The 6,000-nt window shown below is 40.2% G+C and overlaps 1 protein-coding gene across 2 annotated transcripts in view; it reads left to right on the top strand.

The window, feature by feature from the left end:
• The first annotated feature begins 2,519 nt into the window (after window positions 1–2,519).
• ctnna2 (catenin (cadherin-associated protein), alpha 2) overlaps window positions 2,520–6,000 on the top strand; it is a 330,513-nt gene continuing 327,032 nt past the window's right edge. The window contains exon 1 of one of the 2 annotated variants that reach the window (XM_076884890.1): window positions 2,520–2,868. The gene's annotated coding sequence lies outside the window, so the exon portion shown is untranslated. The remainder of the gene's footprint in view (window positions 2,869–6,000) is intronic. The other variant, XM_004549527.4, reaches the window with a different exon arrangement.

Below are 6,000 nucleotides of genomic sequence, written 5' to 3'. Positions count from 1 at the left end.
TAGGGGAGTTTAGCCCAAAAGCAAAGCTCACAATTAAACCCATTATTCTGTGTTCCAAATATCACAAATGGTCATGAGCTATGGGCAGTGGCTGAAATGAGTTTCCTTTACAGTGCATTTGGGCTCACCCTAAGGGACAGTGTGCGCAGCACAGATAACCAGAAATAGCTCCTCCATTCTGTTACATGGAAAAGGACCCAGATGAGGGTGTTGCAACGTCTCGCCACTATTGTCAAGTGATACTGGATTTCTCTGTGCGATGTTGACAAATCTTTACCTTGCAATGTAAAGTGGCACAAGATGAATTGACAAATAAAGCTCAGTTGTCTTCTGCTGATTTACCATACATAGAATCTAAAAGCATCCCATGAGGTTGTTCCCGCCGTAAAGTCAAAGATCACCTACCAAAAACCTATAGCTGGTAGTGCAGGTTTATGCCTTATCAATAATTTGTTGGACAGTGACACCATTTTTGTAGTTTTATTTCTGTACACCACCATAGTGGAAAAATCAATAAAAATCAAACAATCCAAATGTGCTGGGGGTGCTGGTTAAGTTCACATGTTGTGCAGACAACCATATGCCCCAAGGCAAATGCCTCCAACCCAGGGCCCTTTGATGGATGACTGCCCTCACACCTTTTCTCCCTGCTTTATTATTTCTTCTTTATCTGCTATCTATTCAAGGAAAAGAAGATCCAAGAAATCAAAACAAAAGTGACTGAAGTGCAGACTTTCAACTTTCATTTAACATTTAACTATGATTCAGAAATTTGACAACCATTTAAGTATTACAGTCATTTTTTATAGAAAGTCTCCCATTTTCAGAGGCTCAAAAGTAATTGTACAAACTATCAAAATTTTAAATACATGTGAAGGTATGCAAATACTTTCAGGTCAAGAGTGATGGTAAATGTATTTGTATAGCGCTTTACTTTGTGCCCCAAAGCGCTTTACACTACATTCAGTCATCCACCCATTCACACACTGATGATGGCAAGCTACATTGTAGCCACAGCTGCCCTGGGGCTCACTGACAGAGGCGAGGACCACCACCAAAAGGCAATGGGTGAAGTGTCTTGCCCAAAGACACAACGACCGGGACTGTCCAAGCAGGGGCTCGAACCAGCAACCTTCCAATTACGAGACGAACTGACAACTCTTGAGCCACGATCACCACAGATAACCAGGGGACTGGGAAAAGAATGCATATAAAAAAGTTCCAGTAAGGCTGAAGGTACATATGACAGTATGTTACAGGGTTTTGGACTGGGTGAGATAAGGTCCGTGTTCCGTATAGAAAAGATTAATAAACCTTTTATTATTAGAATATTCTTAATGTGTAATAATGTGTTAGTCCCCATAGGGAAATTGCTCCTCTGCATTTAACCCATTCACCCAGTGAAGCAGTGGGCAGCCACCAATGCAGCGCCCGGGGAGCAGTGTGTAGGGATGGTACCTTGCTCAGGGGTACCTCAGGGTAACCATTCAGTGGAGTCGAACCCCCAACCTTCTGATCATGGGGCCACCATTGATTTTGTTGATTTCTTGATTTAAGTTACAATTTTACTACAATAAACAAAGGACTTCAGTCAATAAATGATATGAATGTGAACAGGAGGAGTGGGAGCCCTTGTAGATTTTTTATTTTCATCTCTTCAGTATTTCTTAGAAAGCAAAGGCACAGCAGTAAAAGTAATGTAAATAATACAATTACTGTTTCAGCTTCAGGGTCCTTCTGCGCATAATGGGTCCTTGTCACACTTTTCCTAACTTCCTGGAAAACGAATTCCTGAAGATTAGCTGTGAAAAAGAAACTGTAGCTGTAGTTAATAGAGGTGAAAAGAAAAAATTAACTTGGTAGCTTGCTAAGAAAAACAAGGAAAGTCTCAACTTTGGCTTTGGTGCATATTGATTTGATGAGGATATTTACATTACTGTAAATGATAAAAGTGTTTGCTTTTTTTGTAAAAGGAAATTGCAAAACCTATTCCTAATAATGTTTTTTTCAACTATTAATAATAAACTAAAACAGGCAAATTCAATCCAGAAAGATCCAGAAAGAACAAAATGTGATTTTGAAACAAAAATAAAGGGAAGTAAATAATTTTTTAAAAAAATCTAGTGAATCATGCAAAACTATTATAACTGCCAGGCACACATTAATTCTTTATGTATCACGCACAGCGCTGGCTCTCAAGCTGGTGTCACACTATCAAAATATCGAGTGTCTATCCTGTCTAAGATAATCAGTCATAACTTTCTGCAAATCACACCTAGTGTTATCCACACAGCTAATTTAGTAGGCTTGTTATTTATTATTATATTATTATATTTATTTCTTCAATTTTGATGATGTCATAAACACAAATACAGTATATTTTTGCTTAATATTACCAACAGCTCCATCCCGCTCTCAGAGTCCCAGATTTCCTACACCCCGTAGAAGCGCTCGCACACAGGAAGCACGCATGCGTCAACGACGGAGACTCTCCTGATTTGACAGCCCTGGAATCTACCACACACACAGTCCACTATGTTGCAAGGCTTTCCGTTAGTAGCGCACCATCATCTGCACCTGCCTACTCCGTTGTTGTGGTTGGAGCGCTGGGAGGGGTCATTATTTCGCAGGGAGCTGTAGGAGGAGGAGGCACTTCCGAGACACCGACAGAAGCGTGTAGCTTTTAGATTCAGCACCACAAGACTGAGGAAAGCGTCCGGATTGAGTCTATTTGCACGTTTTGCTGTGGCTTTACTGAATAGGAGGCCCCCCCACCCCCTTCGTTTTCTGTTTGGGAAATACTCAGTGAGAACAGGCGCCGTGAGTAGTTTGTGGACCTACAAGAGGTGTCATCTCCAACGGTTAAAGGTATGTAGTTAGTTGTCAGCTGAGAGATTTTTGCTGCTAGCACATTGGTAGCATTACACTTGCTGCACTGACTGACCCGCCGTGCTGCTAACATTAGCTTAGGCGAGGTCCGGCTTTTCATTCATCATTGTGCTTTAGCCAGTTTGGCGGGGCACTTGACTACAACCCCTCGTCGAAATACTTTACGCTTCATTATTACCATAGCAGAATCAAGAGACTTTTATATACTGAGCTGGAAATTTCTCGTTAGCTAAAAATCTCAGTGTCGCCCACTCTGCTAACGTTATCTAAACCGCACTCCCGAGCGCTGCTATCCAGTGAACCCAGTGCTGAAAGCCTGTCTGTGGGGCAGAGCCATGCTAGGCTGCTAGGCTAGTATAGTAGCTAAAGCTAAAAGACACCGGGGTACTTTATTGCCAGTAAAATAACGGACCCACACCTGCATTGGAAGCTGCTTAATTATTCAGGGGCTGCTTAGAACACCTCCCGTTTCTTGTTTTACGCTGAGACAGTGAAGCATGCACCCGCCGTGTTGTTAACAGCACTGTTGCATTTCTTAGATAATTTTAATCCTCTTTGTTTAGCCGAGACTGTTACTTTGTTACTTGTGAGCTCATCACTCTTTTTCTGCGGCAGCCGAAGACTTATTATTAGCTCGCAGCTGATTTTGATTCCGTTATTATAACACCGTCTTCGTCCGAGTCGAGGATGTGAAGTGAAGTGGCAAAGTGACGCTACACAGCTTTGCTTTGTCTCAACGCTGCAAGTGCAAACCCTACTTTTAACGCCAAGTCCGTTTCTTTTTAAATGAGGAATAGCTGTTTTAGTAGCCTCTTTATTTAGCCCACCCGAGTTCACTTACGCATAGACTTTTCATGCCCTTAAATCGCCCTATTGTCACATTATGGCACAGTGGAATAAACTAAAGCGCTCTATTCAGCGGAAGCACTCATACATAGGAATAACATACAGTCGAGTGAGGGTTTGGCATATTATACATTTTTGAGTTTCTGGTTATTTATTTATTTATTTATTTTTTTGTAAAATTCTAAGTTTGTGTGTGTAGTGTTTGCGTTCATTTATTACTCTGCTTGGTGACCCAGTGTAGTTTGCCTCATTCCTTTCCTGTAACTGGAGATCTGAGATCCCAGAAGCCTCTAGAGTTCACACAGTGTCTCGATTTAGAATCTGAACTTTTGATTGGCAAGGGGGCATGCTGAGCTGACACTGATGGGCTGTGCTGGTCTCTCCCTCCTATGTTTATCTTCACATTTTGTTTGCTAGAAAGGGGAAGCCTGGAACAAATGAGACAGTCGAAGTTCAAATCAAAGAGGAATCTTGTTTAGAGTGTTAATGATTTGGATTTTAAAAGAAGTCTTGAGGAAGAAAAAAAACTATATGTGTGTCCTCCAAAGGCATCAACAGATGTTATGTTTGCCAGCTGTCACAGTGATTACACCTATAGTGATTATTTATATGTTCAGGTAATTCATTAGTTATTTTCAAATACACAAATTAATCATTTAGTTTATACAGTTCCAGAAAACTAGTAAGCAATTTTATGTAAAATGTGCCTACATTTTAATTTAGTTTAACATTTAACAGTATTACACATATTGAGGATAAATTAAATAAGGCAAAATGTGGAAGATGAGGCAGTCTTGCCTGTAAAATAACCTGAATGATAGCGCAAGTATGAAAACTGTTGACAAAACTGTCACATTAGTTTCTGAAGAATAGTTATCAAATAATCAGCTAATGATTTCAGCACTCAGTTAGATTCCCGTGCTTCGATTTGATGATCAAAGAGAAGACGTGTAGCTGCACTAATTTTGCTATGTAAAACTATAAGCACTAAATATGTCTTTTACACAATACTGACAAGAGACAGCCAAAGCAAGAGCTGTGATTCCACGCTGCCAAGAATGGACAGACTCTGCTCTGCCCTTTGGGAAATGCTGCATATGTGTGTCACTGTCTAACCATCTGCCTTAGACCTTATCTTTATGCAGGGCTTATTTGTTTAACCTTTGTGATTTATATATATTTAATTGTTGTCATTTTAACCAATGCTAAGTGTGCTTTAGTCAGTAGCATGACATTGTTTATTTACAGGGTTTTTAATCACATTGATCTTTTGGAAAAACCTAAAGGGGAAGCTCAGTTTCTTTGAAGTAGTTTTGTATGAGGTACTTACCCTTAATCACTGTATTACCTATAGCTTATGCTGGCACTCCCTAGTTTGGAGAAGCAGTTTGTAGTATGGGGACAGAAACTATGCAGTGCAGTGCTGTAGATAAGGTATGTCTGCTGTGATTTTGCCAACAGGCATAAGTAAAATGATTAGCTGGAAGTGACGCAATGCTTTTGCTATTGTCTATTGCGAGCTTGGCCCTTTTCAGAAAAGGACAACAAAAAGGTCTGGTTAAAAAAGTTGCTAAATAGACAACAATGAGATCAGCTGGAGCATGGTGATAGATTCCTTGAGTGAGAGGATTGTCAGCACTCAAGCTGAGAGGGTCCATGTTTCCTTATAAACAAAGCAAACAAGAATATCCAAATTATGAAACCTAACATCAATCTAACAAGCAAATATCTGAAGAGTCTGATAATGTCTAATGATTGGCTAAGTGGTCTAGTGCAGTGGTCCCCAACCCCTGGGCCACGGACCAGTAACAGTCCGTGAGTTGTTTGGTACTGGACCACGAGAGTTGAGGCTCGGGTGTGAAATTTATGATTTTAAGGGGTTTTATCGGTTTTTAGCGTTATTTTTCTATAGTTTTTATTGTTAACTCGGTGGCCCTGGGTCTTTTCCCGTGTGTTATGAATAAATCCGATTTTTTTGGTACCGGTACTGGTTTTATTTTGTTGTATTTATCCGCGACACCTTAAAGGCCAGTCAGTGAAAATATTATCAGACATAAACCGGTCCGTGGCGCAAAAAAGGTTGGGGACCGCTGGTCTAGTGGCTTTTAAGAGATTATAGAAGTATATAACGTTCTCTGTTTCCCGATGGAAAGAGCCGTCTGATGGCAGGATAAAGAGGTGAAATAATACAATTAACACTTTAAATGATATCGTTACATTTCTTTTTAGATAGACCTCTTTTTCGTTGGCTTAATTAGAGTTTGT

Source organism: Maylandia zebra, linkage group LG6, assembly GCF_041146795.1.
Source record: "Maylandia zebra isolate NMK-2024a linkage group LG6, Mzebra_GT3a, whole genome shotgun sequence".
NCBI classification, from domain to species: Eukaryota; Metazoa; Chordata; class Actinopteri; order Cichliformes; family Cichlidae; genus Maylandia; species Maylandia zebra.
Note: the sequence above shows the minus strand (reverse complement) of the source record. Positions and strands in the feature narration are given on the sequence as shown.